Source organism: Maylandia zebra, linkage group LG13 (assembly GCF_041146795.1).
Source record: "Maylandia zebra isolate NMK-2024a linkage group LG13, Mzebra_GT3a, whole genome shotgun sequence".
In the NCBI taxonomy this organism is placed as follows: domain Eukaryota; kingdom Metazoa; phylum Chordata; class Actinopteri; order Cichliformes; family Cichlidae; genus Maylandia; species Maylandia zebra.
Genome location: NC_135179.1, coordinates 8,323,442 through 8,336,680, shown reverse-complemented (window position 1 = coordinate 8,336,680; position 13,239 = coordinate 8,323,442). Strand labels below are relative to the sequence as shown.

General features: G+C 40.4%; 1 long non-coding RNA gene across 1 annotated transcript; it reads left to right on the top strand.

Moving 5' to 3' along the window:
- The first annotated feature begins 3,840 nt into the window (after nucleotides 1-3,840).
- On the top strand, nucleotides 3,841-8,536 carry LOC105940949 (uncharacterized). The gene is made up of 5 exons (XR_001167608.2): nucleotides 3,841-4,274; nucleotides 4,365-4,417; nucleotides 4,632-4,804; nucleotides 5,212-5,342; nucleotides 7,381-8,536. It is a non-coding gene; the product is annotated as an uncharacterized LOC105940949 (long non-coding RNA).
- The last annotated feature ends 4,703 nt before the right edge of the window (nucleotides 8,537-13,239 follow it).

Here is a 13,239-nt window from a genome sequence, read left to right as displayed (position 1 = left end):
CTAATCAGTAGTAGCAGAGCTTCTTTTGTTATTGTGGGCTCTGTGTTGATTGTGCCAACAGTGGTTCTTTCTTCAGCCAACTGTGCAGGAAGAGTGTAAGTTTCACACCTAACTTCTCTTTCTATTTCTCCATCACCCGTCCACCTACTCGCTCTGTTCCCCCTCTGTGGAGAGCCAACAAAAACACGTCCTCCAGGGTGTAAGTTGGCTCTCTGAGAGCAGAGTCTCTGACTTTCTGTGTTAGACCACTTGAAAAGACCTGTTAACAAAGCAGAGTCCTTTAGATACTAAGCCAAGTGAGTCTGAACCACTTCAGTGGAGCACAGATCGCCAAAAGTGTCACTGTTGACAGCTTAGTGGAGGAAGAAGAAAACAGAAGCTCGAGCCTTTGAGTTTTAGTAGTGTGTGAATGTTTTAACGGCACCATTCAGGGTTGGGGGGCTTACAGGCATCTATTTATTTCACAGTGATGCACAGCTTAGAGATGATTGGCTGATAAACAGCATTAAGAGTCTGTAGATGTTAAAAAGGCCATAAAGGAGTTAGTTCTCTAACCAGTATGGTAAAGGAAATAAACCAGATTTTATGTCATAAAGTGAAAGTACGAAAGGTGTGTGGTGTTCTTTAATTTTGGAGAAGTGAACTGGTGTCTGGTTAAACATTCTTCAGAAGCCAGCAGGGGGCGACTGCTCTGGTTGCAAAAAGAAGTCGGATTGTAGAAATCTCAAAAATGATGCAATTTTACACAATTTCTCACCTCGGCAAAGACTTTCTCTGTGAGTTTATGGTTTCAACTGGTCATTTGTAGTCTTAGTCTTACAGCATGGTGTTCCTTCTGTAGATTGCAGTCATCCATAAAGAGCCTATCGAGCTGGATATGTTTTACAGCGTGCAGTGTCTGGTTTGCTCGACATGTCCGTATTCTAAACACCATGACAGGGATGGCTAAAATATTGCACTTTAGGCTTCAAATCAGGGTACCACAAACCAGGGTGGCTATTTTTTACCTTTTATATACAGAATATGTTATACAGATCCGCACTTGTGCTTTGCTGTCCCGTGTATCAAACATTCATCATGAGCCAAAAAAGTGAAATTATTCCACTTTGAATGCAAGGAAACACACTGTTATTCTTTTATCTTTTTCATGTTGTCTAGTCAAACACAATCTGACACTAAAGTGAAAAAGTATGGATGATATGGTGGCTTTAGAGAAGTCATTCATGTTGAAATTTCACTATTTTTTAAAGACATCTTGGATCCGTATGTCACACCTCGGATTAAACTGAGCAAAAAAGGTTGTTTTAAGAGTTTAAATCTAGCATGATGGCTGGGCTTTAAGATTACTGATTTCTACTGGATAACTGAATATCATCCCTTTTTAGCTGTATTTCTCAGAAAATCCTAGTGTAGCTCCTTTCAGAATTTGTTAAGCCTTTTCTTTACATGAGATTTGTTTCTGGCAATAACAGCAATATATAAAAACCTCAGGCTTGTTTTCTAAACTCATACTGTTTTAAAGTCAGGGGTTGTCAGCCACTGATACCTGGACACGATGCCTCTATGTAATTTGGAATTGTGATGAGTTGGGAATGCATCCCATATCTTTCATCAGTCAAGGAAATCTGGAAAAAGCAAATACAAATATAACTGTGTGTAAGTTTGCCAAGGCAACCTGAACCACCATGTTTTCCTCTTTCCACGATCTGGTCTCTCCCTGTGGAGATGTGTGTGATGTGCTTGCAATGCTAGATAGAAATCTGATAGAAACTGTGCCATCCTGACTCATGGCAGAGTGTCTGATCTGTATCTGGTGCTCAGTTACAGGAAGCCTCTGTTTTCAGACGCAGCTGGAAGAAGGGTGTGGCAGTTTCCCCTTTTGGACTGCAGCTATCAAAAGCCACAACTGGGTTAAATCTCATAACAGAATTATGGGAGGTGTTTAACTATTAACTGGACAAAATACAATGTTATATTTGACTCCAGGATATACTGATGTCCTTATTTTACTCTTTCTGATGTTTAGGAGACAAGTTAATTCATTCACTGAGACAATAATTTCTAGGTAAAAGCTACACTTTGAAAAACTACGTACACCCTTTCTGCTTCCATAAGAATTAGGACGGTAAGTACCAGCCAGGTGCTGCTAATCAAATTCACTTGGTTTGTTGTTCATCAGAAAGCATGACCACCTCTATAATGGCAGAGGTTTTAGTAGTTTGTTGGTGTAGATCAAGTGTGTGTTAACACAGAGCTACAATCTTTCCTGCAGTAGATTCACTCCAATGTCATCTCACCCTGGGTAAACACACCTGAATCAAATGTTTAGTTCATTACCAGGCCTCTGGAGAACTTCATGGCATGTTGAGGAGGTAATTTAACCATTTGAATCAGCTGTGTTGGATCAAGGAAACATCTAAAACCTGTAGGACGCCGGCCCTCGAGGCCTGGAGTTCGACACCTGTGGTTTAGTTAATTGAACCTTTCTTTCTATTGGAGGCTACTGGTCAAATGTCCAAGAACCTGTTTCACACCCCCAAACATTTAGCTTTAGGATATGAATTTAAGCAGCACAGCATGTTCTGTAAGAAAAAAATTTTTTTTAAAGGTACCGTTTGACATCGAAACAGAAATCAGAGAGCAAAATGCAGCCACAAGGGAAACGTAAATCATGAAGTTATGCCAATTCAGTCTGCTGTCTGTGGGCTGCCAAAATGAGAGCTGAAGGCAACAAAGCGTATTAAAATGTTGTTACAAAATACTTCATCAGTGAGTAACCCCTGGGATGAATACAAAGTCTCAAGTTGATTATGTTTAACAGTGTAAGAGTAGCGCAGAGGGTGGATAGCATTTTAATGTTCACATTACTGCTTCTGAGACAGCACATCTATTCATTTATGGACACATTAAACTCAATCACATCTTTGTCACAGTGTCACAGCAGTTCAGTCAAAGCACCTTGCTCTGCTAACGCTCTCAAATTAGAATTAAATTAATCTGTTTTTGCTGAGCAATGAGGTTCCCGCGACAGCAAATTACCCATTTACACTCATCTGAGCACTTATCAGATCTGTGTGAAACCCACACTGAACCAGGAAGAGCCTGGACTGTGCACAGACTGCACAATGATCTCTAGTTTGAAGAATCACTTCTCCTCTGGAGAAACATGGTGCTCATTACATAGGGCCTGCTCGCTGCTGATAGCGAAAGCCAATACATCACATTGCCATTTTATTCTGACTGTGAGAGCTCCACGGAGCGGGGCGACACAGTGGATGGCAATGCTGCACAATGGCTACAAAATAAATGTTTACTCAAGCTGTCATATTTTGAAATCCCATCATCTGCTGAGGTCAGCAGCTCTGAATTATTTCGGTGACCTGCACTGAGGAGTTCAATGCCCTCATTTGTATTCAAAAGCAGAACTGAGAAAAATCCATTCTGAGTCGGCAAAAACAGCTTAAAGCACATGATTGCCATGCATTTGTTTATTGGGGTGCAATAAAAAACAGGCATAAAGCAACATACAGGGGCTCAAACAGATTAATGAAACTGTTTCTTTTAGCTTAAGGATGTTCTTTTATTAAGCAGTAAATCTGGAGCATTTCAGACTGAAAAATTCAGCCCTTCTAATCATGTTTCTGCTGTTAAGAAATGAAAGCCATTTACTTTCCTCTGTGAATCACTTAGGGGCATGAGACTGGTGAGAGAAGTGGCTCAAATATAGACGTATGAAAGCACAGCAGCACCCATGTTCTGTTAACCTCCACTGCTGCAGAAGAAGAAAGGGACAGAAAAGGGAGCAACCCAGAAAGTGGGCTGTGAATCAGCCCACTGCTGCGAGATCATTAGCGAACAAGTGCCATGCCAGTATCAGCTCACTGAATGAACAGTGACAGTGGAGCAGACAAGTCACTCTCTAGTTACTCTCCCCAAGAGAGCCCTTCACTTCCATTCACACAACCTGAACAAAGGCGGCTAAATTAGTCCCTGGACAACTGTCTTGGGGCTTTTTTTGGGGGGGGAGCCCGCTCAGGCGGACTGAGTGCAGAATGACTTCCTTGTGAGCTCTACCACCGGCCTAGATTAGACATTTCCGCCTGCCTTTTTAATCACTTGTTAATTAGCAGCACGGCGACTGGATGAAGTCATTAAGGGGTTCACTGGCAGAAGAAATTAATCAACACCTCAGAGCTTGTTTAATATGCTGAAATCAATACAGCCATTGTTTCTCTTCGGGGTCTTTTATTGAATTTCCTTCTTTCAAGGCCCAGGTGAGCTGATTCAATACTTGCAATTTCACTTGTACTTTTTAATGTGATCAGTTTCAAAAGCTTGTTTCTCTGTTGGTCTCTTTGCTCCAGACTGAGATATCACAACTCCATGCCATCACTTTTGATGTTTTTCTCCCTTTCTGGTCAGTTTTCACATTATATTGATTTCTTTGTGGCAGTTGGCATTTGTTCTCTTATGACCAGTCACACACATAGACAGGTCTGCTGGCAGCATGACGGCATATTCAAGGAAGAAAGCTTATTAAAAACATTGCTTTTGTCAGTAATGCTGTAAAAAAACCTGTGAATATAAAGTGTAATTGAAGTCCATCCATCCACTTTCTCCTGTTTATTCAGGTCCTGGTTGCAGTTTAAACAGAGACAATACCTGCTGCTCATCTGTGTGGTGTTCCCAAACCAGCTGAGGGACATAATCTCTCCAGTGTGTCCTGGGTCTATCCTGGGGCTTTCTCCTGGTAGGAGACGTAGCAGACCTTTCAGTATTCTGCATATCACAGAAATGGCAGGATGTGAGTTGATATCTACTAAAGAACAAATATAAAAACTCTTTATATATGCAAGCAGGGTGAGCCTCTTTGCAAATTTTAGGCCATTACGTAAACAGCTTATATGCTATACTTCAGGATTGTTTATTAAGGTTTGGAGAAAACAAAATAGTTTTAAAATTGTTTAAAACAATCATGGAATAATATTGTTTCTAGGAATCTATATTTGTTTTTGAGCGATTGCCCATCATGATGTGGATAAATAAAGTATTTCTGTTTGGACTGAACCTCCGCTGTGGCTGTGGTCCCTCCTTGGCAGGGGGGAAAAGCAGGGGAGTCACTTTATATGTTATATCCAGGTTTCCTCTAGGCTGGGGCGTAACATTGGCACAACATTTAGTAGAGATGTTTAACCCTCTTTTCATTCCCAGGACATCAAGTGCTATTGTTTTGTCAGAGCGACTGGCATCTCTTGGAAATGCACAAGCTGTCCTTTGACGTCGTTGCCTGGACACACCAGTTGCTGCAGAGCATGAACTGTCCTGCATGCTCCAAAGACAAAGTAAGCATAAAAGAAGGCAGGAAGGAAGGTGTAAGACTGTCAGCTAGGAGAATATAACTCTTCTCCTGTTTGTGTTTTCTTCTCAGCTACATTTGTTTTCAATTGATGATGATGATGATGATTATTATTTTTAAATTCATTGTTTGGTTAGCTTTAAGCACCAAAACCTTGGTTACCTTGGTGACCAGTCCAGGTTGTATCCCTCCTATGACTCCATGACAGCTGGGATAAGCTCCAGCTGAACTCGATAAGGAGTTAGGAAAATAAATTATGGTTGAAAATAAAATGAGATCTTGGAATATTTCAGTATACGGTAAGACACCTAAATCATGAGTATATGCTATGACATTGAAATATACTTACTATAAAAATATTTTTAAGTTGTAATACATTTTTACTACCTCATGTTTAGTTGCTATTTTGTATTGAAAGTTAATTAAAAATCGTTTTTTAAAATAAAAAAAAAATCACAACAAATCTAGTTTTTATGATGAGTCTTAATAGAACCGTCATTTTTGACTGGAAACACAAAATGAACACAACATGAGGGTTAACCTCTGACATTCAGAGTCCAGTCTGAAACTCTTCTTGAGAGTGATTGTAGTCACTCTGAGTAGGATTGTGACTGTTGCCTCGCATCAGGAGACACGTACAATCACAATGATCAAAAGTGGACGCCAAGATGTTGAAGGTGTCAGTCCCTCCTATTTTTACTCTAGGCTGACTGAACCATCAGGAGTCAACTGTTTACTTTCTTGATTTCCACTACCCAAAATTAGCATATATTACAGTGAATAGGAAATGAATAGGGAAAAATGTTGAAGAGATGTGGGCACAAATATTAGGTCTTTGGCAACTTCTAAAGAAGGCAAATGCTTGATGTAAGTGTTTCTAAACCTAACTGATGTGCCATAACTAGCTGTTTTCATTTCTGTATGACTTCAAATCGATTTTCCCTCATCTAAGTCACATTTTTGCAGCGAGAAGAGTTTGTAGGTCTTCGTCCGATTAATTAACTTGGTGTGGTAACGCAGGTCAAGCTTTTTTACAGCAGAACATGTAATCACATTTTTTGGGCAGACAAATATGATAAATTTGGGGATCAGAGGTAGAGCTGCTCATCTAGCTACTGAAGCCTCAGCAGTTCCTCTGGGAAAATACCGAACCCCAAGTTACCCCATCGGAGTGTGAGTGTGTATGTGAATGTTAGCCAAGCCATTGAGGTTTAGAAAAAAGGGCTTGTGTGAATGTGTGCGTGTGACTGAATGAATGAGGCTTGTGGTAAAAAGTGCTCAGTTAGAGTATAAAAGCCTTATATAAGTACCAGCCTAATCACTGTTTCCAAATGTTGTGCATTAAAACAAGCTGTTAGAGGGTAATCTAAGGCATCCATATGTGAAGACCTGCAGGCTGACACTATAGAGCTTTCAGTGCTTGTTAATGGGGTTTTTTGTCTTAAGCTACTGACTGAGAAAAAAGACTGAGAACACGCTCTCTCTGTTGCAAGAGGACGGAGGGTCACATGCATTCACATACCAACTCTCGAGGGCTTTTGATTGTAACTGTTTTAGGAGGGGGGAGAGCATCCTGATCATGTGTGGCTCTGAAGGAAGAGGAAGCGTTACCGGCCTCACTTCCACCACCCAGATATTCTGGTGATTTGAACTGGCCTGCTTCCAGTCACAAGGCCACTTATCTTGCATTTCCTCAACGTAAACAGTTTGCAGAGCATGAAAGAGCCTTTCATGCTGTAAGCAGCAGCGTTTCCGTAATTATTCTCCAATCTCAGTTTACCCAGTATCTCTGGCAGTGCAGAGTAAGGGTTTGCAGGGATGAAGAGGTCAAACTCTGATGAAGAGTTTTAGCTGAAGACCCTGAGAGAGTAACTCACAGCAGCAGAGGTGCTTGAAAAGCATGAGAATCAGATGTTTAAATTGTTTTATGTCAAGCACTGAGCAGGTGGCTGTGAATTCTCATCTCTCTTGCTGAATCAAGCTCATTATATTCCTGGTTTAACGTTTCTTCTTTCCTCCCTCAGGCTGGTTTGTCAGAAAATACTGCAAAGAAGTAAGAGGAAGTGAAAGACACGAGCAATTCCTGTCTTCACAGTATTTGTTCTAAGTAGTATTTCAAGACACAGAACTTTCATGTTAAAGCTCTGGCTCATGGAATAACAACAGAAAGCATGAAATGAAACAGGTTTTCACATTCATTAAGAAAACCGGATTAGAACAAATAACAAGGAAGAAATCCTTTGTTTTGGGAGACTTTGTTCTTGCAGAAGTTTTGACTCTTTCTGGTAGATGAATAGGAGGAGTCGAAGCATGCTCGCTGACCACCCTCTTGGTTTTTCCCAGATGGGAGAATGGGTAGACAGAAGGATAAGAACAAATTTGCTATGATGACTGGGAGAGAAGGCACAGAGGACATGAAGAGCCCTTACTGAGGACTAAACACAGAAATCAGAGGGAGGTGGTGAAGGAAGATTGGGTGTAAGACAGGAATAACATACGAACAAACAATGGTGGGGAAAGGTGTAACACAGTGGTCATGAAATTCCATTTAGAAGAATGCAAACCAAAGATAAAATTTATAGATAAGGATTTTTTTTAACAAAAAGAGAGAAATAAGATTGCAAGAAGAAGGAAAAGGATGAAAGTCCGGACATGAAAGGGTACAGACTGAAAAGAGGCTGCGACAGTTTTGTGGCTGATAGAAGTCACAGCATGCATGAAGAGAAACCAGGTCAGCTCTTTAAATACACTGGACCAAAATCAGCCCCGATGACAACCAGCTGGCTAGAATTTCTCTGGTCCAGCCACGAATTAAATGATCCAACAAGGCCGACTAAGGAGACACATCACAGCAGAAAAGTGACAGGTTTGCCACCGGTAACACATTCTCCTCACGGATGATGACAGGTCCACACTGAGCACATGTTACAGACTGAAAGAGACACCAAGGCAGATGTTATGATGCTTGCAACATCATCCAGCATGACCAGTATGGCAAATCCTCAGACCCACTGTCACACAGTCTGGTCAGAAGTATGCAAACTAGCAGCCCACTGGACAGATTGATATCTCTGAAGTTTAACTGACTCTGGGTTTCACTGTGATGATGGTCCCTTAATCTGAGCATACTGCAGATGTATAAGCGCCACTTGTCTTTGAATTCAGTTCACTTTGTCAAACTATTAAATATATCAACTTTTGTTGCAATTCCCATTTTTATTAGATGCAGAAGGAACACAGATGGCCTTGTTTATAACGTTTTCTCTTCAAAGCTTTAGATTTTTGTAGAAATCATCAATGTTCCCAAACACAAGTGCAAAACTGTCAGTGTCCTTGCAACAGTTGGTCACAGTGAAATTAGCCGAGTTGAGAAAATTCCCTCTCCCCTCCTTTTGCAACAGCTGTGAAACCTGACGGCCTGTTTTATGAGGAAGAGCTGCTTCAGTTCAGAAGTTCGCTGTGAGAAATTCCTCCCACAGTGTTTGTTTTAAATTAATATGCTTCTGTTTTATTCTGTTTTCTTAATACTGTTAGGTGATCTGCAGGCAGTGATGTCCAAACATTTCACGAGGCTGTGGAGCAGCTTTTTAAAAGTTACACAATACCTTCATTTATTATTGCTGTAACAGTATAATCTGGGAGAAAGACAGATTGCTGACAAGGCAGGATGAAACTGCTGATTACTGTAGTCTCATATGGGAGTTGATTCATTTTAGTTTTTCTATTTTGTTATTGGATCAGGGCTGCAATTGATTCTACTGTGTGGCATTTATTTTCTCAAAATGTGTATCATAAATTAAAAAAGGTATAATATTATTGTTTAATCTGACCAAGAGTCCAGACTAAAACAATACTCAGTTCACTAGCTTAAAACACAAAGAAAAGAAAAATAACTCAGAAATTGATGCGATTATTTCTGTAAACACACTCATTTTCACTTCTTTCAGATCCAGTTTTTCACCACCAAGTTTATTTTAATTTGGTAAAACTAAACTATGACCAGAGAGAAAACCTGTTCTAGTTACCTGAAATAATAATGAGTAAAACTAGATTTAAACAACAACTATGTGAAATAAACTAACTATGGTTTGTTCTCCATGACCACAAGTCTGTTGCCATGATTACCTCCATATTATCATAAAACAAATATTAAGATGAACACTGAAACTAATAAAAACTAAACATAACTAAACTGAAAGGAGCAAACCTACTGTTATCAATGTAAACTAGTTAAATATGTTTTAAATAGATTTCACTGCTGTAACACATGCATGTACAGGATGTTTAATATAAGGTATGGCCTCCGGACAGACCGTGACTCAGTGCAAGCAGTCACAGACTGCTCGTGGACTGCACAAGTGTCCAGATCTGGTTTTCAGGAATTGCTCTCCATTCCTGGAGAAGTGCAGCCTGCACACATTCAGACATGTTCAGCTGGAGACATAGTGGGATTAAAAGCTGGCCAAGGAAATATCTGGATATCCTCTGTATAGAGGTGGGAATTTTCCTGTTGAATCAGGTTGGACCACACACCCTCATTACCTCTGTCAGATCAGATAGGGGGCTCTCATACAAATCTGCGACACTCTAGCATGTCTAAAGGTCAGCTTTAATCAGTTGTGGCACAATGATATTGTTGTCCATACAAAGGTTTTTTGTGCTTTGAGATCACGTGCTTGAGAACTCAGTAAACGGAATCAATTCTGAGTTAATTTGTGTTTGTGGTGAACAAATGATCAATCCTGGCACTGACTACATAACACAACATAACACATAATATTTTGAATATGTAATTTACAGACAGCCTCAGCCTTTAAAGCAAAGCGTGAATGCCAGTTTGAAATAATCATCAGTCAGCAGTTTGTTCTTTATAGTTGCAGCACCTGGCTGACTTGCTAATGCAGCTCATGAAATGCTGCTCTGTTGTGCACAATCTGCAAAATCTCAAACGTAGCTGAACTAAAAGCTCTCTCCGTCCAGCTCCTCGTACTCTGAGAGAATAATTGATCGGCTCTGGAGTTTATTATCAGGAGTTTCTCCTCGCTGGCTGTCCAAATATACTGAAAGCTGGAGAGAGGAGTGGAGGAGTTAATACTCTTGGGAAAGGTGCCTACACAGAAAACAGGCAAAGAATTCAGAGAGAAAAAAGACTGGAAGGAAAAAGAATGTAGGGAGAGATGGAAAATGTTGCTTCTGTGTTTATATGATTGTGGAAAAAAAGTTTTAAGGGAATGAAGAATAGGTTGGACAGCACCGAGTGTGGCGTCCTCAGTCAAACTGCCCTGGAGGGAGCAAGACTCGTGTTAGAAACAGTGAATTAATGCTTATAAAATCTCCTTTGATGAGGTTTAAAATAAAATACAAAAAAGCAGAAGAATGAAACGAGCGGGAAAAAAGTAGCTGCTTGAGACAGAAAAAAAGAAGAGGTTAAAGAGGGAAAGAAAGCTGGAAGCCTCATATTCTCCTTTAGTTGATCTCCAGCGTGTCGCAGAGCTTGCTGGCCCGCTTCATTGCTTGCAGGTGTAATAACACTGACTGATCCAGGGCTAGGCTTTTGGAGTTCAGGATAACCAAGCAGAGGTGATATTTCTACGTCTCTCTCTTCTGGAAAACTTAGCTCAGCTGTGGTCTGCAGACATTTAAAGGATCTCAGCTGGTAAAATGTCTCATATTGCCACCTCTTCATCGTCCATTAACAGATGAGCCGAGGTGCAGCCGCCATTCCTGGCTTGCTTTGTTATTGCATTTTACGGCTTTTCTGCTGCATTAAATCATGTTAGGAGCCCTTGGCCGGACAGCGGCTTGAAAGTATGTGATCATAGGCACAGCTTGCTTGTATCATTAGCAGTGTAATGGTTTAAAGTCCTGTTTTTGTGTGACTTTAGGTCAAGTCTAAGGCCAAATTCAGAAGTTCGATGACTTGTTTTAAATCTTACATTCAAGATCAGAATGTCCTGTTATGATTCTCTCTCTTTTTTTAATCATCAATCATAATCTGCAGTAAGATGCAGCTAAAAAAATCTGCAAATCTTAAATTTAAATCTCATGTAATTACAGTAACTGAGGCATGAAATGCTACAAACGTAACTATTTAACTGGTGTAAAGTGAAGTGAAGGTAATTTAAACCAGATGGTTGCTGACTCTGGGTCACTGGGGGCTCTCATTTCACATCTGCTCTCCCGGACCAAATAGAAACAGATGTTATGAGTCAGAACAAAGCTACTATAGAGATGTTTTGTCAAATAAACCCTACAATCAAACACTCATGGCTGATAAGCAACGAGGGTCTGGAAGCTGATTTTTTTCTTTAAAGATTTTGTATTCTCATTCTTACCAGATGGCTTTTCTCATTATGCAGGATAAAGCAAACACTGCGTCAAACTGTGCAGCCCAGCAGGCCTGCAGAGACTCTGTGTTCCCCAATAAACACAGAAAACCACAGTATTTTTCATTATTGTGACTAAATGAATGAAGCCAAATAAAAATTCCTCTCAGTTTAAGGAATTTCAACCTCAGTTATTGATGTGAACTGCTGCTGCTTGCGTTTCTGTCCATAGGAGCTGTAAAAAAGGCACATGATGATAATAATTACCATAATTTCCAAAATCAGCATCATGTTTTATTGATCAGAGTACAGAAAACTTTTAGTTTTTCTGAAAAATTTGTGTTTGCTGAGCTCACAGAGGAAAAAGCAAGAAGCTGCAAGTCTTCCATCCAGAGGAGTCGCCCTCTGCTGGTCTTTCTGTGGGGACTGGTTGTGTGACAATCACCACAGGAGGAAGGACAGGACACACACAGGAAGACCAACATTTAAATCATGGTGGTTAATTGATGGTGGTCATACACGAGAAGGAAGCAGGGATAAAGTACATATGAGTGCAGTGAACTGAGAAACCAGTTAGAAATGATTTACTGTTGCCTTCACACATCAACAAGACATTTTCACCCAGTGAACTGCTGCTCACTGGATGTTTCCTCTTCCTCAGACCAGAGATGGTTGTGTGGGATGAATCCAAGAAGATCAGCAGTTTCTGAAATACAGCACCAACAACCACGCCCCATTCAAAGTCACCTAAATCACTGTTTTTCCACTTTTTCATCCCCAGTTTGAACTCCAGCAGCTCATCCTAATCATGTCCATGGAGTTGCCATGTGAGCCATGTGATTGGCTAATTACATAATCGTGTTAATGAAGAGTTGAACTGGTGTACCTATCAAAGCTGCCATCATGGACATGGATCATTATTTTGGCTAACCCGCTCTCTGAGTGCTTCCTCTCTACTCTGTTACACGTTTGTTCACACTGTCATCTTACAGAGCCTCAAATGCTCCAAACATGCACTTAGTAGGTTGTCGACTTCACTTATTCACACAATTGCTTTGAGCAAAAGGCAAGCTTCTGGGTAACCCATCCCCAATAATTCGATTCAATACTTAAGAAACAGACTGACACAAAATTTACACAAACACCCACTTTAATCTAAGACTTTTTCGAGAAAACAACACTGCGTTTCTTTGATGAGGTCCCACAGAATAATTGTGTATACAGCCTGTTAATGACAACTGTAAGTGTAGCCATGGCCCTAATGCTCCTTTTTTTAAACATACCAAGCTATAAAACATCCTCAAATTCAGGCACCTCCACATCTGTAAGATGAAAAATGAAGAGTTAATAGCCTCTTTGAAGAATTTCCCATCATGCCCAGAATTAGCCAGTGTGGTTTTATCAGTTTTATCTTTTATCTGATTTGCGAACCCTCATCTGTGATTGGCCCTGCAACCCAAGAGCTAATCAAACGTCTGGGCTCTTTGCTGCACTCCATCCTGATGACAGAGGCCTCTGTGCTGGCTGAGATTAAATTTGTCCACCTTCTGTGCGTCA